Consider the following 23,776-nt stretch of genomic DNA (forward strand, 5'->3'; position numbering starts at 1 on the left):
TCTGGCATGGCAGGTGAGAATTCTGCCACTGAGCCATCGTTGCATTACCCCATGACATGAATTTTTATCACTATAAGCTAATGAGCAAACCAAGAAGACAGCTCAATCTCCTTCTCAAAAAGCTTTGTTTTCGGGCGGGCCACGGTGGCTCAGCAGGTAAGAGTGTTTGCCTGCCATGCCCGAGGACCTGGGTTCAATTCCTGGTGCCTGCCCATGTTAAAAAAAAAAAAAAGCTTTGTTTTCCACACATTTTCCTGATAACATGTTTAACAACCTTCATCCATTTTGTATATATATGACTATAGCAACCATTATCTTTGTGATTGCTTTTGTTTAAAGAATTTTATAAGTTTATGCTAGACTATACCATAATAATGGTGTAATGCAGTAAAGCATTTACTTAGCAGTTTAACTGACATTAATAGCTTTCTAAAGGCCTTTGCCCTATATTTAAAGAAGTATTAATTATCTGAAGAGGTCAATATATTTTATTGGATTTTAGGGAGGAGATTATATGTGGCTAAGGCAGTGGTATTTGTACATTTCAGCATTTGCAAAAGTTTCCAATACATCTTTGCAAATGCTAATAGTCTAGCATTTACAAATACCTTGCTACAGAGGAGGCAGTGATACAGTCAAACATCTCAGTAAGCATGTAGCAAAAAATATGCTCTAACAAAATGTGCCACTGTTCAAAAGTTCAGCATTCCAATGGTTTGGAAATTTTCCAGTGCTCAAATTTACCCTTGAAATCAATAATCTAAAAAGGCATAGCTATACAATATCCTTTTGAGTTGTCTCTTTAGCCCCTCCCCCCCCAATTCCACTCATCAATTCCTGCACTGCCTTAATTCCTTACACAGCAGCAGAAGTGATCTAATAGGAAATCTGGCCAAATTATTCCCTCAATTTTTCTCCGAATATTTTATTTGGAAAATCTGCATGCAAAAATGCTGAAAGCTGGTGATGAATACACAACAATGTGATGATACCATAGACAGTAACCAGGTCAAGAATGTTTATATGTTTGTTGTTTACAATAAAAATATATTTTTTAAATGCTGAATTATATAGTGAACATTCCTATACCCACTATTTAGTGTCCAGCATTAAAATTTTATTATATTTGTGTTATCAGACACCTTTCTATTCCACTTAGTGATGATATACTGTCCTTTTTATATATTGTTGGATTTTATCTAGAATTTTTCTGACTATGCTCATGAAGGATATTGTTTGCAATTTTCTTTGCAGTTTGTAATGTAACAAGGAGGGTTCTGTACTATGATTACAGAATCATTACATAAACATTCATTTTTTTCCTTCTCATATATTAGAGTACACAGAGATAAAACTCCTGAAATCTCTTAGCTGTGATCCAGTTGCCCTAATCCCTGAAAGTGATTGTAAAAGCCCTTATCTTGTGCCTTCGTCCATTTTTTTAAACAAGAACAAATGCCCTAATGCTAATGACGGAACTTGAATCAGCCATTAATTGGTTCCAGCCCCAGTTTCACTCCTTTACATTTGTAAATTGTTTCATCCAATACCAGCTATTGAAATTATTAACTCCCTTACTTTCTGCTTACATTTGCTATTGAAATGATAATTGTCACTCTTCCTCTCTGCTTACAACTGAAATTGCAATGACTTCATCTTCCCTTCTTGGAATCCATAAAAACCTTGTACCCCCTGGGGAGGAGACAGATTTTTGGGCTGCTAGGCCATCTGCTCTCCTGCTTTGTGTCTAACAATAAATTTTTTTTCTATCTCTGTAATGCTGATATCTCAGGAATTAGTCATTTGAGCCACTGGGCAGAGAATTCACCTCCTTTGTCAGGTATCTTTTATGCTTACTTTTTTTTTCTTTATCATGATTTTTAACAGGGTTACAGTGGTCTTGTGAAATGCATTTGGAAAGATTGTCTCCTTATCTATTTCTAGAAATTTAGGAGATTTATGTTATACTTTCTTTAAAATTCATTAAAATTTTCTCCGAATTTCGAGTTGTCTTTGTGGAAAGGTTTTACAAAATTAATCCCACTAATTTAATAAATATAAGCTTATTTTGATTTTCTGTTATCTTGTGGGAGTTTTTTATGTTAATACTTTCAAGAAACTGTCCATTTAAATTTTCAAATCTGTTGGCATAAAGTTGTTTACTTCATTATCCTATAGGATGTGTAGCGAAAAATCCCTTTCACTCCTGATATTAGTGTAAAGAAGGATTTTATAAAGCTTAACAGTAGCTAACTTTTCTTAGGTAAAGAAGGATTTTATAAAGCTTAACAGTAGCTAACTTTTCTTATGTAAAGAAGGATTTTATAAAGCTTAACAGTAGCTAACTTTTCTTATGTAAAGAAGGATTTTATAAAGCTTAGCAGTAGCTTATTTTTCCTGCTTAATTTAGCTATTTACGTATATTTTAGCTTCTGAATAACAGAAATATCCAGCAAAAACATTTGTGTCATCTTATATTCACTGCTATACATTTAGTGTGAGTTGAAAAGAAAAGAGTTATGGGCCCCATCAGGCTGAAGATAAACAATCCTGGCGCCAAGATTACTTGTTGTAAAACTGTTAAGATTACTTGTTGTAAAACTGTTAAGAAATGCTTGCTGTAAAACTGTTCATTATCTGCTTTTTTGCAAAACAGACCTGTGACCCATGCTCAACCCCCACCCCCCTCATCTTACCCCTTAAAAAGCTTTTGCAAACTCAGTCTCGGGGCTCTCTGTTCCTGCGTGTTCAGTGAGCCCCACACATGTGTGGAAAATAAACCCCTTGCGTGTTGCATGAGAGAACGTCTCTTGGAGTCCTCCTTTGCGTGGCAAAACTCTCGAATTCTTACATTAGTAAATTGTGCTTTTTTCTATCTTTATAAATTTATCAATATTTTTGGTCTGACTCTGTAATTTTATTGTTTGTCTTCTTCTATTTCATAGATGTTTTTGTTATCTTTATTATTTTATTTGTTCTTTATTTTTTCTGCATTATTTTTATTGTTAGGTTATTTTGCTCTTTATTTACTAGCTCTTTAAGGTAGAAATTTAGTTCATTGACTTTAGGCCTTTCTTCTTTCTTATTATAAGTGTTTAATGCTATAAACTTCTACCTAAGCACTGTTTTAGCTGCATTACACAAATTTTTTTTTAGTATTTTAAATAAACGTTTATTTTAGCAAGTTTTAGATTAACATAAAAGTTGCAAAGATAGTACAAAGTCCTCATACATCCCATACTCAGTTTCCTGTATAATTAACTCTTACTTTAGTGTAGTACATTTAAAACAATTAATGAACCCATACTGATCCACTATTATTAACTTAAGTCCATATTTTCTTCAGACATCCTCCTTTTTAACCTAGTGTCCTTTGTCTGCTGTGAGATCACAACAAGGACACCACAATACATTTAATTGTCAGGACTCTTTAGGCTCCTCTTGGCTGTGACAGTTATCGCACAAATTTTGATGTTGTACTTTCATTCTCATTCAGTTCAAAATACTTTGTAATTTCCCTTGACCAATAGATAGAAATTTCACTGGATTTCCAAACATCAGTGGTTTTGATAGCTATCTTGGTTTCTAATTTAATTACATTATGGTCAAAGAACAAACTCTTTATGATTTCAGACTTTTCAAATTTATTGAGACTTGATTACAGCCAAGTATCTGGTCTACAAGTATACTTGGAAAAAAAAAAATAACACGTATCCTGGACAAAGATCATCTATACTGATTTTTGTTTGTCCATCAACTGCTGAGAAAAGACTGTTAAAATCTTTAACTATAATTGTGAATTGTCTTTCTTCCTTTAACTGCATCAGTTTTGTTTGATGTATTTTAGAACTCTGCTACTAGGTATGCACATATTTATGAATGCTGTCTTCCTAATGAATTGATCCTTCTATCATTATGAAATGACCTATTTAATTCTGGCAATACTCTGTCTTGAAGTCTACTTTACCTGATAATAATGTAGTCACTCCAGCTATTTTAGTTTGCTAAATGCTGCCAGAATGCAATATACCAGAAATGGAATGGTTTTTAAAAAGGGAATTTATTACATTACAAGTTTACAGTTCTAAGACCATAAAAATGTCCAAATTAAGGCATCCAGAAAAAGATACCTTGACTCAAGGAAGGTATGTCTGCACATGGGAAGGCACATGGCTGGTGTCTGTTGGTCCTTGCTCCTGGTTCTGTTGCTTCCTGCTCCTAATACCAGTGGTTTCCTCTGTAAGTGTCTGTGGGCACTTAACTCCTCTGAGACACAACTCTGGGTTCTGGCAGCTTAGCATCTCATGGGAAGGTACACGGTGATGCCTGCTGGGCTCTGCATCTCCAAACGTCTACTCTCTCTGTCAGCACTCCAAGCATCTTCAAATGTCTGCATCTCTGTCAGCTCTGTGCTTTCTCCAAAATGTTTCCTCTTTTAAAGAACTCCAGTAAGCTAATCAAGATTCACCCTAAATGGGCAAAGTCACATCTGCAGCCAATAAAAAGGTCACACCTACAACCAAGTATGTCATATTTCCATGGAAACAATCCAATCAAAGTCTTTACATTAAACAACAGGCCTCCCCCAGTAAGACTGAACTAGAAAAGAAAACATGGCTTTTCTGGGGTACATAACAACCCCAAACCGGCACACCAAATCTTGCAGTTTGCATGGTACCTTTTCCCATGTATTTAGCTTTAGTGAATGTCTTTAAGCTTTTAATGGGAGTGTTTATTCCACTAAATTTTATAAAATTATTAATAATGCTGGATTGTCAGCCATTTTACTATTTTTTTAATCCTCTCAATTTTTTATTCCACTCTACCTCCTTTTCTGCCTTCTTTTGGATTATATGAATATTTTTTAGTCTTCATTTTAATTTTTCTACTAGATTTTTAGCAACACTTTATTGTACTTTTTTCTAGAGGTTGTTCTAGGAATTACAATACATATAATCCTACCAATTTATAGAATGTCAGTGTTAATAATATACTACTTATGCAAAATGTCAAAATCTTGCAATCATATAGGCCCATTTACCCCCACATCCCAATCCATGAAGCAATCCACGCTTTATGGTATGTTTTACGTCTACAATATGTTATAAACCCCCAAAATGATGTCCATTTCCTTTTTCACTTTAAACAGTCATATTTATTTTTAAGAACTTAAAAGGAAAAAAGGTATATTTACCCAGATATTTATAATTTCTGGTCTCTATTCCTTTGAAAGATTCGAGTATTCATACAATATTGTTTCCCTTCATCTCTTCAGCCTGAAGAGCTTCCTGCTAACAATGAATTATTTTAGTTTTCTTTTATCTGCTAACATTTATTTTGCATTCATTCTTGAAGGATATTCTGTTTGGATTGGAATTCTGGGTTGACAGATTTTTTCCTTTAGCATGTAAAGGATTTTTCAGTCTCTCCAGGCGTCCATTTTTCTGATGAGCAGCAATGATAAAAAGAATCATTTCCCTGATGTTCTTTGGCTGCTTTCTAATTCTTCTCTTTACTTTTGGCTCTCAGCATTTTGACTATGATGTACCCAGCCATGACTTTCTTCATACCTTTATACTCTTGGGGTTTGCATAGTCTTCTTCGTCTTTATTCTTCTTAGGGTTTCTTGAGCTTACTGAATCTTTCAATTTATGCCTTTCACTGAATTTGGGAAATGTTTGGTCATTATATGTTCAAAATTTTTTTTTCTGCCCCATTCTCTGTTTCTCCCCGTAATGACTCATATTTGATTTTTTATATTGTCCCCAAGTCCCTGAGGCTATGTTCTTTATTCTTCCCAATCTTTAAGCTATTTAGTCCTTAGGGTTTTTTTGAGTGTGTGCTATATGATGGGGTCACATTTCATTCTTTCTCCATGTGAATATGCCATTTATGCAGCATCATTTGTTGAATTATTGTTTGTTTGTTTGGGAAGTGCATGGGCTGGGTATTGAACCCGGGTCTCCCACATGGTAGACGAGAATTCTACCACTGAACTACCCTTAGGTTTTTATATAACAAATCTTTTTTCTTGTCTCTCTTTTCCTTTATTGCAATCTCCTTTCCTGAATAGTTTATCTTTTGTGATGTTTATCACTGACATTTACATCTCATAAAGTTTGACTATTTATGAAATGATCTTTCTCCTGCTTCCATATCTTTTAAAAAATACTTTCTTTACGATTTCCCTACATCCATAACCTACTAATTTGAAAAGATAACTCAGCTTCAATAGCATTTATATTCTCTGCTCCCAAATCCATCAGTTTCCCTCTTTATGTTGTTTTTGTTCCAAATTACCTCTTTATATTCTGTATATCCATAATCAGGAAATATGCCCCTTTCTTGTTCAGTTGTACTCTGATTCATATAGGAATTAAAGAGGAGAGTTATGTATTGAGGATACAATACTACTGGGTTTCGCATTTACCCTTTTAGTTACCTTTACTAAAGATCTTCATTTCTTCACATGACTCCAAGCCACTCTACTCTCCTGTCTTTCCCTTTCAATGTGCAGAACTCCCTTTAGCAGTTCTGGTACAGCAGGTCTTTTGGTGAGGGAAAGATCTGTGAATACCTTAAATTCTCCCTCATTTTTGAAAGATAGTTTGCCAGATGAAGAATTTTTGGATGGCAGTTTTTCTCTTTCAGCACCTTAAATACACCATACCACTGCCTTCTTACCTTCAAGGTTTCTGAAGAGAAATCAGTATTTAGTCTTATTAAGGATTCCTTGTACATAATGAATCACTTTTCTCTTGCTGCTTTTAAAATTCTCTCTTTATCACTGGCATTTGAAATTCTGATTAGCATGTGTCCTAGAGGTAAGTCATTAGAAATTATCCTGTTTGGAGTACACTGTGCTTCTTGAACATGTATATTTATGTCTTTCACAAATGTTGGGAAATTTCAGCCATTATTTCCTCAAATATTATTTCTGCCCCTTTTCCCTTCTTTTCTCCTTCTGGGAGAAGTTTATTTTTGTGAGCTTCATGCTGTCACTCAAATTCCTGAGATACTGATACTGTTCAATTTTTTTTCTATTCTTTTTTAATCTGTTATTCTGAATGTATGATTTCAATTGTCCTGTCTTCTAGTTCATTTAGTCTTTCTTCTGCCTGTTAAAATCTGCTGTTGTATGCCTCTAGTGCATTTTTACTCTCATTATTATGCCTTTCATCCTCATAATTTTATGTTTCTTTTTAAACTTCCAAATTCTTTATGCTTATATTATCTTAATATCCTTTGATTTTATATCCATATTTTCCTTCATTTCCTTGAATTAAGGAGATTTGTGTGAATTTTCTTTTTGTATTAGTAGTGTTCTCTAGAGAAACAGAATCAATAGGAAGTATTCATAAATATAAAATTTATAAAAGTGTCTCACATAACTGAGGAAACATAGAGTTCATAATGTGTAGGGCAGGCTGCGAAGCTGACAATTCCGATGGAGGGTCTGGACAAATTCCATAGGAAAGACTTGCTGGCCAAAGCAGGAAGAGAACCTGTCTCTTCTGCATCCTCCTTAAAAGGCTCCAGTGATTAGATTAAGTATCACTCATTAAAGAAGACCCTCCCCTTGGCTGATTACAAATGGAATCAGCTGTGGATGTAGAGATGTGATCATGATTTAACTCTATGAAATGTTCTCATAGCAAAAGACAGGCCAGCACTTGCCCAACTAGACAAACAGGTACCACCACCTGGCCAAGGTGACACATGAACCTGACCATGACACTTTTATTAGTTGTTTTAAATTCTGTCTCTCCTCTGAAGTTTTCATTTGTTCCCTTGACTGAGCCATATCTTCCTGTTTCTTAGTATGGCTTACAATTTTTTGCTGATGACTAGGTATCTGATTATTTTGATGTTTTAACTCTGAAGGTCAGTTCCTCCCTCTTATCTAGGGTTATTATTTAAACATTATTATTATTATTTAAACATTATAATTATTTAAACATTATTATTATTGGTTGACTTTCTGTTAAGGCTCTTCTTTGAACTTTAGTCCAACTTATTCTGGACCTTTTTAGTAGCCTGTGTTCAACTTCAGATTTTCTCAGCTCTTCTTCATCTGATTCTTACCCGGGATATGTGGTACAATTTTAAGACTATAGTTTTTGTGCAACTGTTTTATCCAAAAGAAAGCTTCATTTCCTCATTCCTTCTCTGGAAATCTTGATCTATTCAGTCTGCTTTTGTGCAGAATTTTCTCCCCAGTTGCTGTGATTTGCTTATATGCTTTCCCTCACTTAGCACCCCCTTTTCTTACACTTTTAGCTCTGGGAACTGTATTGGCTTTCAGCAGTTCAGTTTCCCCACACCTTTTTTTTTCTTTTTTCTTTTTTAATGGAGGTTCTTCTGCCTCCAGTTTCTTCCTCATTACAGTATCCCAACCCCAGGTAGCCAGTTGAGGTCAATCCAGAAAGGTCCATCTTGCTAGGTGGTCTAGCAAATAGAGACTGGATTGAGTGTGCACACCTCTTGCCAACCTTTCTGCAACAATCTCTCTCTGTTTTCCTCCCTAGAGGTACTTTTGTATGTGGCACTCCTCATTCCCTTGTGTTCCACGCTGGGTCTCTGCACACTTAGCTCCCTGTGACTAGATAGGGTTCTAACTCGATGCTGTGAATGGCTCTATAGACTGCAACTGTAGCAGGAGGAATCCGTGTTATGCTGCCTCTGGGAGCCTGAGTTTCGATGGAATAGAATGAGGGCAAGGGGTCCAGACTAGCAAGTTAGGGATGAAAATCTCCTACCTGATTCTGGAGATTATTTTCCTCTTTCCTCGATTCAGCATTTGTGGAGTCCTTCTCCAATTTCTATCATCCTCTACATTCCCAAGCAAGTGGGATTTTGAGAGGAGACTGATTCTGAGAATAGACTATTCCAGAGGATGTCTTATTTTGCCAGGTTGATGACATCATCCTATTCTAACTTATTTTTATTTTAAATAACTATATAATCACTATAAGAAAAAAGAAAACCTTTTACTACAAGCTGTAAATGGCACTCCTACGACCCAGGTGTCCAAGTCTAACCACGGAAAACATCTCTGACTCCTGCCTGACCCTCATCCCCACTGGTGATGAAGTCCTGGAGCTATGCTCTCTTAAACCCCTCTTCTCAATCTCTCCACTTCTCTCTACCACCCCTCACCAACAATATGCTCAAAGCCACCATCAATCTTCAACCTAACAGCCTCCCATCTTATCCCAGCCTTCAATCTTATTCCACTGCAATCTATTTGCCATTCTCCATCTAGAATGATCACTCTAAAATTAGAATATGAGCTCCCTGCTTAAAACCCTCTAGTTCTTCAGTCATTCACATCTTCAACAAATGTTTAAATAATAAACATTATTTATCATACCACTATTAATCAATATAAATCACTTATATTTATATTGCTATAACTATAATATATTTATTATATTTTTATATACACTTAGGCAGGCAAAATTCCTGCCCTCAGAGAACTTACCTCCTGGTGCATGAGGCAGAAAATCAAAAGACATTCAAATAAATATATAATTTGATATCAGAAAGTGATACGTTTCTAAGAAAAATAAAGAAAAAAGGAAGTAAGAGAGTGATGACAGATTGGCCAATTTCTATAGTGTGGTCCAGGAAGGCCTGCCTCTCTGAGGAAAGGAAGCTTGATTAGAGACCTGAAGGAAATGAGGGTCCAGCCAGGTAAAAACATGGGACTGAGTCTTGAAGAAGAAGCAGGTGAAAACACTGCCTCTGCTATACATCAAGACTCGTTATTCAACTCTAGCAACTAAGACAGTGAAATGTTGGCACAAGGATAGGCAAATAGAATATAGAATAAAACAGAGAACTTGGAAACCGACCCTCACATGCACGGAGATTAGATTTATGACAGAGGTGGAGAACAGTGGTCTTTTTACTAAATGGCTATTGCTTTAACAAAATTGAATATCTATGTTGGAAAAAAATGTACCCTTACCGCTTACCGTCCTCCCAACAAACAAAAAATCTATTCCAAGTGGAGTGTAGATCTTAATTTGAAAAGCAAATCAATAAAGCTTCTAGAAGATAATATAATAAAATATCCTTATTACTTAAGGTAGGGAAAGACTTCTTTCAGCAGAAACCATGGAGGCAAAAAGACAGTGGGATAATATATTTAAATTATTAAAAGAGAAAAACTGCCAACCAAGAATTCTATATCCAGCAAAATTGTCCTTCAAAAATGAGGGAGAAATTAAAACATTTTCAGACAAAAAAAATCACTGAGAGAATTTGTGACCAAGAGACCAGCTCTGCAAGAAATACTAAAGGGAATACTAGAGACAGATACGAAGACAGAAGAGAGAGGTATGGAGAAGAGTGTAGAAAGGAAGACTATGAGTAAAGGTAAAAAAAGAAGGAAAATTAGATATGACATATAAAATCTAGAAGGTAAAATAGTAGAAGAAACTACTACCCATGCAGTAATAACACTGAATATTAATGGATTAAACTCTCCAATCAAAAGACATAGTCTGGCAGAATGGATAAAAAAACAGGACCCATCTATACGCTGTCTCTACTCAAAGGACACATGTAGAAGCCAAGAGTTTAAAGCAAGACCTACAGAATTTGTTGCAAGCTGCTGGCCTCGGGATGGCAGCGGTAGACTGTGGCGATTGTTATGTAGAGCAGTCTGGGAGGAAGAGAATGTTTACCCCAAACAGTTATGTTAAGTATGAAGAACACTGTGAGATAAGAATCTTGCTCCCTCAGGAAATGCCTGCATATCTATTGACATCCTGTGGTATATAACTAAGATCTGGTTGAAAATAAAGTTGTCTGAAGTCTGTCTGAAGTAAACTCAAGCTTCAGACCCCCTGAGCCGGTCTGTGTCTTTCTTTCTTTCTTTCTTCCTTTCTTTCTTTCTCATCATTCCTTAATATCCTTCGAGCTCTGTTTCTACAGAAAGCAACAGACACAAGGCCAAGGACACAAATGGACATTTACACACCAATATTTATAGTAGCATTATTAACAATTACCAAGAGATGGAAACAGCCAAAATGTCCATAAACAGAGAGTTGGCTAAACAAACTGTGACATTTACATTAGATGGAATATTATGCAGCTGTAAGACAGAATAAAGTTATGAAGTAAGTAACAACATGGATGGGCCTTGAGGACATTATGCTGAGTGTGATTAGCCAGAAACAAAAGGACAAATACCGTATGTTCTCACTGATATGAACTGACGTTAGTGAATAAATTTGGAACATTTCCTTGGTAACAGAGACCATCAGGAGATAGAAATAGGGTAAGATATTGGGTAACTGGAGCTGAAGGGATACAGATTGTGCAACAGGACTAAATATAAAAACTCAGAAATGACAGCACAATATTACCTAACTGTAACACAATTATGTTAAAACACTGAATGAAGTTGCATATGAGAGTGATACAGGGAGGAGGGCTGGGGTATAAATGAAATCACAAAGAAAGATAGATGATAAAGATTGAGATGGTGTAATCTAGGAATGCCTAGAGTGTATAATGATAGTGACTAAATGTACAAATTTAAAAAATGTTTTTGCATGAGGAAGAACAAAAGAATGTCATTATTGCAGTGTGCTGAAAATAGATGGTACTTAATATTTTAAAATTTCAACTTATGTGTGAGACTAAAGCAAAAAATGTTTATTTGGTACAAATCTATACTTTGACTAGTGCATCTCCTAATATAACTTATGTAGATAGTTGATTGAAAACCTTAAGTACACTGAACTTCGTATAGGACATGAGATTTTGTTGGTTTGTCTAGGTGATGTCCTGATGAATCCCAGAGTGATCTGATCAGTGAGAGGAAAAGTATTTGCAAAGTCCCCTTCAGGGAATGGTGAGAACGGGGGAAAACTCAACTTCCCCAAGTTGAATTCTTGATATTCTCACAAGCAGTGCGGACAACCAAAGCTATAGGCTGAGCCCCCCAGTCTTGGGGTGTGTTCAATGAAACTTAACCCCACAGGGGATAGGTCAAGCATACTTAATTAAGCCCAAGAGTCACCCCCAAGAGAACCTCTTTTGTTGCTCAGATGTGGCCTCTCTCTCCAGCCAACACAGCAAGCAAACTCACCACCCTCCCCCTGTCTATATGGGATATGACTACCAGGGGTGTGGATCTTCCTGGCAGCATGGGACAGAAATCCCACAATGAGCTGAGATTCAGCATAAGGGACTGAGAAAACTCTAGAATGAGCTGAGACCCAGCATCAAGGGATTGAGAAAACCTTCTTGACCAAAAGGGGGGGAAGAGTGAAATGAGACAAAGTTTCAATGGCTGAGAGATTCCAAACAGAGTCGAGAGGTTATCCTGGAGGTTATTCTTATGCATTAAATAGATATCACCTTGTTATCCAAGACGTAATGGAGAGGCTGGAGGGAACTGGCTGAAAATGTTCCAGTAGCCATGTTTCTTGAGGATGATTGTATAATGATATAACTTTCACAATGTGACTGTGTGATTGTGAAAACCTTGTGTCTGATGCTCCTTTTATCTACCTTGTCAACAGATGAGAGGAACATATGGAATAAAAATAAATAATAGGGGGAACAAATAGATTTAGTTTGAAATGCTAGTGATAATGAAAGGGATCAGTAAGGGGTATGGCCTCGTAAAAATTTTTTTTTTCCTGTTTATTATATTTTTCTGTTGTCTTTTTATTTCTTTTTCTGAATTGATGCTAATGTTCTGGGAAATGATCATGATGATGAATATGCAACTATGTGATGATATTGTGAATTGTTGAGTGTATGTGTTGGGAATCTTTGTGTTTCTTGTAATTTTTTTTAATTAATAAAAAAAAGAAAAGAAAAGAAAGACTTCTTAAACAGAACACAAGCAGCACTAACCATTTTGGCACTAAGCACATTAAAATTAAGAACTTCTATTTCTCAAAAGACATAGTGAAAAAAATGATAAAAGGAAGACACAGAGAAGGAGTTGTTATTGGTAATTTGCACAATCAACATGGGGCTTACATCCATTTTATATAAAGAATAAAGTACCCTTACAAACATAAAAATTGAAAAGACATCTCCAGGAACTCCCTCCCCCCTCCCCCAAATTCGAAAGAGGTACTTCATAAAAGACGATATCCAAATGACCAATACATTTGAAAAAAAATTCAGCCTCATTAGTCATCAGGGAAATGCAAATAAATTCACTACATCCCCATAAGATATCATCAGAGACACCCATCAGTATGACTAAATTAAAGACATAGAGTGACAAAAGTTGACAAGGATATGAAACTAGCGAAACTCTAATACAGTATCAATAGGTATTTACATTGGTACTATTACTTTGGAAAACAGTGTGGCATTGTCTACTAAAATTGAAGAGACTCATACACTCTGTCTCCACCATCCATGACTAGTTTTATATATCAACAGAAATATGTGGTAAGGGGTACCAAGCAGTATGCATAACAGTGTTTGTAACAATATTATTTCTAATAATCAAAAGCTAGGGGGAATCACCATCTGTAGGAGCCATGGGTTAAAACAAGACCCGCAGAATTTGTTGGGAGCAGCTGGTGGCAGTGGGAGCAAGAAATTGAGAAGATTGTTACCTGCTTAATTGGAGGACAGTTTGAGTGGGAGAGAATGTTTGTGTCTTCTTTAACCCCAAGGTCTTGTTAGCTATCTCTTGTATGCAGGGAGTATAATATACTGAAAAGTCGGCACTCTGTTTTATCTCGAAACGTACACATGCTTTTAGTCACGTAAACCCTGCAATATATAAGTAGGAACTAGTTAAGAATAAAGTTGTCTGTTATGGCTGAGCTTCAGACCCCCTGATCCCGTCTTCCTTTTCTTCCTTTCCTTCCTTCCCTTCCTTCCCTTCCTCCCTCCCTCCCTCCCTCCCTCCCATCCTCCCTTTCGTCCTTCCTTCCTTCCTTCCTTCCCTCCTTCCATCCATCTGTCTTTCTGTCTGTCTTTCTTTGTCTTTCTTTCTTTCTGTCTGCCTTTCTTTCTTTCTCATCATTCCTTAATATCCTTCAAGTTCCATTTCATAGGAAGCAACAACCATCCACAGTAGAGTGGATAAATAGATTTTGCTCTACTCCACACAGTGGTATACCATGCAACAATAAAAAACAAAAGAACTGCAGCCACACAGGCATAGATACATGCATAAATCTTGCAAAGCTAAGGTTAATAGGAATGAGCTGCAAGAGAATACACTCCAAATGATTTTTGGAAATGTCCTATTTCTTGTCCTGGGCGGTGGTGACATGGGCATTTGCTTTAGGATTAATCATTGGGCTGTATATCACTGTTCTGTGCACTTTTCTATATGTGTGCATATTTCACCATAAAAAGGTTTTTAAATGTTAGATGCCACTCCTCTCCTTGCTATATCTAAAAGAGGTAATATGTGAAAAAAGGATGGATTTTATTTGTCTCAGAAAGAGGACCAGACAAGAAACAATCAGAATGAGGCACGCAGGTGGGAAAATATGATTTGTCTACAAAAACATAATAAAGGCAGATGCCATCTAATGGGCACTTACATAAAAGGTATTTTACATGTATTATATTTAATCCTTTTAACAAAACTGAGAAGTTGGTTTGATTGTTACCATTTTAAAGAAGAGGAAACTGAGACTTAGAGAGGAAAGTCATTTGCCCCAAAACATAGAGTTTTTAAGTGTCAGATGTGAGATTTTGATCTAACTCTGCCCAAGTAGAAAGCCTGACTCCTAACCACTGCCTTACCCTGCCTTGGGTGTGCTTCTTTGGACCTGCATGTGAATCCTTGAGTGTTTATCTATAGATTAATAGACAAGAATAACTTGAAACCATGACATGGGAGAAGATGCTGGGTGAGCGAAGGTTCTTTGAATGTAAACTTTCAAAACCAATACTGATTAACTAAACTAAAAAAACAAAAATGACTGGAAGGATGTGGAGTAGCTCACAGAATGGAAGAGCAAGCTGAAAAGATGGGCCTTGGGAAGGACATGGATGAAGCCATACCAGGGACCGGACCTGGAAGTAGTAAGCACAGGACAGTCTCGCTAGGATCTTGACCTCCAAATGAATCAACTCTAACCATTTCACTATGGGTTGATGGGGCTCCCTTCTTGAGATTCGTTTTTCTGAAGAGTGTATCTGATGGGCCTGGTTTGATGCATCCACTCAGCTTTTGGTTGAGGATGGAGCACCTTAATTGACAGGTAGATTGAAACTGTACTCCATGAAGAAAAGTGGTTCCCTATGCCCTTCATTTGCCCGTTTGTTTTCAAACCCATTCCCTACTCATCTTGTTTCTGTTCCATATCACTGGGAAGGACATTTCCCAGGCTCCCTTACCAAAAGGCTTAGCCAATTAGAGGCACTGCAGGAGACTAGAGTAGAGAAGATGGCAGTTGGAAGAGGGGAGCATCTATTGCCTTGGGCAGAGACTCTGGGAGCAGCTCTATCTCTTATGGAGCTCCAGTTCTCATCAGAAAACCCCTCCCTCTGTGGTACTGGCTACAGCCTTGCAGCTTCTGCCAGGATTCTAACTACTACCTTATACCCCTGGTAGCGCCACCTCTCCCCGTTGTCCCTGTAACCCTAGGGAAATAACATGGCTGCTAATTTCTGAACAACTCCAGCAGACCCTGTCTGCCCTTTCAGCTCTCCTATCACCTGTAAAACCAATTCCCCATATTAAATTCCTTCTATTTAAAATACATACAGTAGGGAGGACCCACTAAGGTATGGAATTTAGTTCATCGTCCAGAACAGCTAGTAAATAGCCAAGAACAGTACAATACAACTGCTGGGGCCACATCAGTGACCAGACATACAGTGTACACCAGTATGGACAAGCTGGACCAGCTGTGATCCCACCCAGAACCGTGATTCTCCCAGGTGACTGAGGTGGGTGCCCCTCTCCCATAGGCTGGTTCCCAAAGGGGAAAGGAAAGAGACTTTACGAACAGCAAGGGGCTGAGCTCAACCAAGCTCCAACTGTGGAATTAATAACAAACTCTGACTACTAAAAATAGACCTCCAGCTCAGCTAAGCCTCCAATAAATGCTGCATTTGCTGTTTTTTGCACAGCACAGAGGCAGCAGGACTGATGAATAAAGAAAAAAACAAACAAGAAAAAAAAAATAGAAAAAATCTTTTGATCGGACAGCACAAAATACTTAAAAAGCTCTGGGCCATGAAGGGAAGGAGGGGCACACAGGATCTGGAGATACACAGAGCAATATACCAACTTAAGTTCTTGATTGACAAACCTGAGGAACAGGGGCCCTGCTCAGAAACAGATTTTTCTTTTTCTTTTTTGTGGCTGTGTTTCTAGGGCTTGACTGCTCTTTAGATACAACTGCAAGGTTCCTCAAGCTCCAAAAATCCCAGACAAGGGCAGAATTAAGCTTCTCTGAGAAACAAAGAGGTTGGCCAGGCAAAAGGAAGTAATTCCATGGAGGTAGTGCCTTTCCCAGGAGAGGGGTGGGACCCAGTTCAGGGGGAATCCCTCCCTCAAGGAATTCAGATCCCAGGGTCTCGAAAACTGAAGCAATTGCAGCCAGACTACAACCTCTCCTCTGTCTCAACCATGTCCCCAGTGGGAATAGTCTGCTGAAGTTAAAGGTAACACTTCATTTAATACTAGTGGAACCCACAGGCAGACAGGTACCACATACTGGACAGAATAGGAAAAATAGAGTCTAGAGGCTTCATAAGAGAGTCTTACAACCCGTTGTTTCTCACCTTCAGGGAAAACTGATGCAGGTGACTCTTTCTTCCTGACAGCAGACCAGTCTGCTCTGGGAAAATATGACTAGGGTCTATAACCTAAGTAGACCCTCCTAAGGGAAAAAAAAAAAAAAAAAAGCACCATACAGGCAGGGCAAGAAACAAGAAAACAAGACCTGAAAAATTCTGATCTGGTCTAGATTCTGAATCTAAGCTAGAAGTCTAGAATAAGCTGAATTGAATGTCAAAGAAGAGATGGACATCAAAGTCATCCAGCAAGAAAATGCTAGGTAAAAAAGTGAAAACAATCTCCAGAATGAACTAATTAAGGAAATTCCATGTCTAGACACCAGCAAAAAATAACAAATCATACTAGGAAAACTGAAAATATGGCCCAATCAAAGGAACAAACCAACACTTCAAATGAGATACAGGAGTTGAAACAATTAATTCTGAACATATGAACAGACATGGAAAACCATATCAAAAATTGGATCAATGAATTGAGGGAGGATATAAAGAAGGCAAGGGAATAAAAAGAAGAAATCCAAAGTTTGGAAAAACAAATCACAGAATTTACGGGAATGAAAGGCACAGTAGAAGAGATGAAACAAATAATGGAAACCTACAATGTTAGATTTCAACAGGCAGAAGATAGGATTGGTGAACTAGAGGACGAAACATCTGAAATTCAATAAGCGGAACAAAATATAGGGAAAAGAATGGAAAAATTTGAGCAGGGACTCAGGGAACTGAATGACAACATGAAGTGGATGAAATACATGCTGTGGGTGTACCAGAAGGATAAGAGAAGGGAAAAGGAGGAGAAAGACTAATGGAGGAAATCAAATCATCACTGAAAATTTCCCAACTGTTATGAAAGATGTAAAATTACACACCCAAGAAGTACAGCACACCCAACCAGAAAAGATCCAAATAGACATACTACAAGTCACTTAATTAATCAGAATGTCAGAGGTCAAAGAGAGAGAATCTTGAAGGCAGAAAGAGATAAACAATCCATCACACAAGGCAAGCCCAACAAGACTGTGCATAGATTTCTCAGCAGAATCCATGGAGGCGAGAAGACAGTAGGTGATATATTTAAGATACTAAAAGAGAAAAACTGCCAACTGAGAATTCTATATCCTGCAAAACTGTCCTTCAAAAATGAGGGAGAAATTAAAACATTTTCACGCAAAAAATCACTGAGAGAATTTGTGACCAAGAGACCAGTTCTGCAAGAAATACTAAAAGGAGTACTAGAAGCTGATATGAACAGACAGGAGAGAGAGGTGTGGAGAAGAGTATAGAAAGGATGACCATCAGTAAACGTAAAAAGAAGAAAAATTAGGTATGACATAAAACACAAATGGCAAAATGATGGAAGAAAGTACTACCCATACAGTAATAACATTAACTGTTAATGATTAAACTACCCAATCAGCACAGACTGGAAGAATGGATTAAAAAACAGGACCCTTCTATATACTGTCTACAGGAAACACATCTTAGATGCAAGAATAAACATACAGAGGCGCCAAGATGGCGGCTTAGCAATGTGCGCGTTTTAGTTCGTCCTCCAGAACAACTGCTAAATAACCAGAAACAGTACAGAAAAGCTCCCGGAGCCACGATAGTGACCGGACACACAGCATACCCCAGTCTGGACCAGCTGGACCGGCTGAGAGTCTTCAGAACAGTGAGTTCCCCAAGCCGCGGCGGCCGGCGCCCCTCCCCCACAGACGGCTTCCCGGAGGGAAAGGAAAGAGACTAACAGTAGCAGGGACTGAGTTCAACCAAACACCAATTGTGGCATTAATAAACAAATTCTGACTACTAAAAATAGGCCCCCAGCTCAGGCAAAACTGGTCAAGGCGGAGGTCGCTTATTGGGCTAACTGAAAAAGAGAAAAGGGGATGAAACAGGTTTTTGTGGCTGATTCTATGGAGGCTCGGCTGCCTCTGGATTCAGTGGTGGGTCCACTCTGGCTGCAACTGCCCCAGGAATAGGCAGAAACAGACTGCTTTCAGGGTTATCTCCCACGTGTGCCTTCCCCAGGGGAGGGGTGAAGCCCAACTTAGGTGGAATCCCTCTCTCAAGGAATTCAGACCCCAGGGCTTGGCAATTTGAAGCCATTAAAACCAGCCTACAGGTAAAAGAGGAAGATGGTGACTTAGTAAGGCGCGCGGATCTTAGTCTCTCCTTCAGAACAGCTACTACGGGAGTAGAAACGATACAGAACAGCTCCCAAAGCCACGACAGAGATAAAAAAGACAGAGTACCCCATCCTGGAACGGCTGGCTGGCTGAGAGAACCCGCTCTAGTGAGATCGCCGAGGGGCGCGGGCTTCACCGGGCGGGGCGGTAAGCGGCCACAGTAACTCGCTCCCGCCTTCCCGGGCAGGCTGGGAGAATTGGACAGGCGGTCCCCTCAAACTGCGGCGGCTGGCGCCCACACCACGCGCAGCCCCCCGGAACAACTGAGAGAATTGGATCGGAAATCCCCAGGCCACGGAGAATGGTGACGGGGGGGGCCCTCCCAAAAGCGTGACTCCCCGGGAACGGTGCACACTCCTAGGCAGGCCGCTGAGGCTGGCGCCCTCCCGCTGCGCTTGGTGCCCCGGGCCGACTAGGAAATTCGGAGGGGCGCTTTCCCGGGCTGTGGCAGGCAGCGACCCTCCCCGCGTTTGGACCCCGGGCCGGCTGGCACTCTTCCAAGCCACTTTGGCTAGTGAACCTCCCGGACGGCGAGAGTTTTCCAAACTTAAAGGACCCACAGCACCTTTTACTGGTGGAACCCGCAGACAAACGTGTGCCATGAGCGCCACGTACTGGGCAGGATAAGAAAAACAGAACCCAGAGATTTCAAAGAAAAACCTTCCAAACTTTTGGATCCAACACCGAGGGAAATCTGTCTAAATGCGCAGACGCCAGCAGAAGATAACGGATCACGCTCAAAAAATTGAAAATATGGCCCTGGCAAAGGAACAAACCAATAGTTCAAATGAGACACAGGAGCTGAGACAACTAATGCAGAATACACGAACAGAAATGGAAAACCTCTTCAAAAACGAAATCGATAAATTGAGGGAGGACATGAAGAAGACATGGGCTGAACATAAAGAAGAAATAGAAAAACTGAAAAAACAAATCACAGAACTTATGGAAGTGAAGGATAAAGTAGAAAAGATGGAAAAATCAATGGATACCTACAATGATAGATTCAAAGAGACAGAAGATAGAATTAGTGATTTGGAGGATGGAACATCTGAATTCCAAAAACAAACAGAAACTATTGGGAAAAGAATGGAAAAATTTAAACAGGGTATCAGGGAACTCAAGGACAACATGAAGTGCACAAATACACGTGTTGTGGGTGTCCCAGAAGGAGAAGAGAAGGGAAAAGGAGGAGAAAAACTAATGGAAGAAATTATCACTGAAAATTTCCCAACTCTTAAGAAAGACCTAAAATTACAGATCCAAGAAGTGCAGTGCACCCCAAAGAGATTAGACCCAAATAGGCGTTCTCCAAGACACTTACTAGTTAGAATGTCAGAGGTCAAAGAGAAAGAGAGGATCTTGAAAGCAGCAAGAGAAAAACAATCTATCACATACAAGGGAAACCCAATAACACTATGTGTAGATTTCTCAACAGAAACCATGGAGGCTAGAAGACAGTGGGATGATATATTTAAATTACTAAAAGAGAAAAACTGCCAACCAAGACTCCTATATCCAGCAAAATTGTCCTTCAAAAATGAGGGAAAGTTAAAACATTTTCAGACAAAAAGTCACTGAGAGAATTTGTGACCAAGAGACCAGCTCTGCAAGAAACACTAAAGGGAGCACTAGAGTCACAAACGAAAAGACAGAAGAGAGAGGTATGGAGAAGAGTGTAGAAAAAAGGAAAGTCAGATATGATATATATAATACAAAAGGCAAAATGTTAGAGGAAAATACTATCCAAACAGTAATAACACTAAATGTTAATGGACTGAATTCCCCAATCAAAAGACAGAGACTGGCAGAATGGATTAAAAAACAGGATCCTTCTATATGCTGTCTACAGGAAACACATCTTAGACCCAAAGATAAACATAGATTGAAAGTAAAAGGTTGGGAAAAGATATTTCATGCAAATAGCAACCAGAAAAGAGCAGGAGTGGCTATACTAATATCCAAAAAGTTAGACTTCAAATGTAAAACAGTTAAAAGAGACAAAGAAGGACAATATATACTAATAAAAGGAACAATTAAACAAGAAGACATAACAATCATAAATATTTACGCACTGAACCAGAATGCCCCAAAATACATGAGGAATATACTGCAAAAACTGAAAAGGGAAATAGACACAAATACCATAATAGTTGGAGACTTCAATTCCCCACTCTCATCAATGGACAGAACATCTAGACAGAGGATCAAAAAAGAAATAGAGAATCAGAATATTACTATAAATGAACTAGACTTAACAGACATTTATAGGACATTACATCCCACAACAGCAGGATACACCTTTTTCTCAAGGGCTCATGGATCATTCTCAAAGATAGACCATATGCTGGGTCACAAAGCAAGTCTTAACAAATTTAAAAAGATTGAAATCATACACAACACTTTCTCGGATCATAAAGGAATGAAGTTGGAAATCAATAATAGGCGGAGTGCCAGACAATTCACAAATACGTGGAGGCTCAACAACACACTCTTAAACAACGAGTGGGTCAAGGAAGAAATTGCAAGAGAAATTAGTAAATACCTAGAGGCGAATGAAAATGAAAACACAACATATCAAAACTTATGGGACGGAGCAAAGGCAGTGCTAAGAGGGAAATTTATTGCTCTAAATGCCTATATCAGAAAAGAAGAAAAGGCAAAAATGCAGGAATTAACTGCTCACTTGGAAGAACTAGAGAAATAACAGCAAACTAATCCCAAAGCAAGCAAAAGGAAAGAAATAACAAAGACCAGAGCAGAAATAAATGAAATTGAAAACAATAGAGAAAATCAATAAGACCAGAAGTTGGTTCTATGAGAAAATCAATAAGATTGATGGGCCCTTATCAAGATTGACAAAAAGAAGAAGAGAGAGGATGCAAATAAATAAGATCAGAAATGGAAGAGGAGACATAACTACTGACCTCACAGAAATAAAGGAGGTAATAACAGGATACTATGAACAACTTTACGCTAATAAATACAACAATTTAGATGAAATGGACGGGTTCCTGGAAAGACATGAACAACCAACTTTGACTCAAGAAGAAATAGATGACCTCAACAAACCAATCACAAGTAAAGAAATTGAATTAGTCATTCTAAAGCTTCCTAAAAGAAAAGTCCAGGACCAGATGGCTTCACATGTGAATTCTACAAAACATTCCAGAAAGAATTACTACCAACTCTCCTCAAACTCTTCGAAAAAATCGAACGGGAGGGAAAACTACCTAATTCATTCTATGAAGCCAACATCACCCTCATATCAAAACCAGGAAAAGATATTACAAAAAAAGAAAACTACAGACCAATCTCTCTAATGAATATAGATGCAAAAATCCTCAATAAAATTCTAGCAAATCGTATCCAGCAACACATTAAAAGAATTATTCATCATGACCAAGTAGGATTCATCCCAGGTATGCAAGGATGGTTCAACATAAGAAAATCAATTAATGTAATACACCATATCAACAAATCAAAGCAGAAAAATCACATGATCATCTCAATTGATGCAGGGAAGGCATTTGACAAGATTCAACATCCTTTCCTGTTGAAAACACTTCAAAAGATAGGAATACAAGGGAACTTCCTTAAAATGATAGAGGGAATATATGAAAAACCCACAGCTAATATCATCCTCAATGGGGAAAAATTGAAAACTTTCCCCCTAAGATCAGGAACAAGACAAGGATGTCCACTATCACCACTATTATTCAACATTGTGTTGGAGGTTCTAGCCAGAGCAATTAGACAAGAAAAAGAAATACAAGGCATCAAAATTGGAAAGGAAGAAGTAAAACTATCACTGTTTGCAGATGATATGATACTATACGTCGAAAACCCGGAAAAATCCACAACAAAATTACTAGAGCTAATAAATGAGTACAGCAAAGTAGCAGCTTACAAGATCAACATTCAAAAATCTGTAGCATTTCTATACACTAGTAATGAACAAGCTGAGGGGGAAATCAAGAAACGAATCCCATTTACAATTGCAACTAAAAGAATAAAATACCTAGGAATAAATTTAACTAAAGAGACAAAAAAACCTATATAAAGAAAACTACAAAAAACTGCTAAAAGAAATCACAGAAGACCTAAATACATGGAAGGGCATACCGTGTTCATGGATTGGAAGACTAAATATAGTTAAGATGTCAATCCTACCTAAATTGATGTACAGATTCAATGCAATACCAATCAAAATCCCAACAACTTATTTTTCAGAAATAGAAAAACCAATCAGCAAATTTATCTGGAAGGGCAGGGTGCCCCGAATTGATAAAAACATCTTGAGGAAAAAAACGAAGCTGGAGGTCTCACGCTGCCTGACTTTAAGGCATATTATGAAGCCACAGTGGTCAAAACAGCATGGTATTGGCATAAAGATAGATATATCGACCAATGGAATCGAATAGAGTGCTCAGATATAGACCCTCTCATCTATGGACATTTGATCTTTGATAAGGCAGTCAAGCCAACTCACCTGGGACAGAACAGTCTCTTCAATAAATGGTGCCTAGAGAACTGGATATCCATATGCAAAAGAATGAAAGAAGACCCATGTCTCACACCCTATACAAAAGTTAACTCAAAATGGATCAAAGATCTAAACATTAGGTCTAAGACCATAAAACAGTTAGAGGAAAATGTTGGGAGATATCTTATGGATCTTACAACTGGAGGCGGTTTTATGGACCTTAAACCTAAAGCAAGAACACTGAAGAAAGAAAGAAAGAAATGGGAGCTCCTCAAAATTAAACACTTTTGTGCATCAAAGAACTTCATCAAGAAAGTAGAAAGACAGCCTACACAAT

General features: G+C 38.0%; 1 protein-coding gene across 4 annotated transcripts in view; it reads right to left on the minus strand.

Annotated features, from left to right (window-relative positions):
- The window catches only part of ZNF106 (zinc finger protein 106), a 98,870-nt gene that overhangs the window by 60,350 nt on the left and 14,744 nt on the right, over nt 1–23,776 (minus strand). The window contains exon 2 of one of the 4 annotated variants that reach the window (XM_077127570.1): nt 13,608–13,767. The exons of the other annotated variants lie outside the window; for them this stretch is intronic. The gene's annotated coding sequence lies outside the window, so the exon portion shown is untranslated. The remainder of the gene's footprint in view (nt 1–13,607; nt 13,768–23,776) is intronic. 4 annotated transcript variants of the gene reach the window in all.

Source organism: Tamandua tetradactyla, chromosome 14 (assembly GCF_023851605.1).
Source record: "Tamandua tetradactyla isolate mTamTet1 chromosome 14, mTamTet1.pri, whole genome shotgun sequence".
In the NCBI taxonomy this organism is placed as follows: Eukaryota; Metazoa; Chordata; class Mammalia; order Pilosa; family Myrmecophagidae; genus Tamandua; species Tamandua tetradactyla.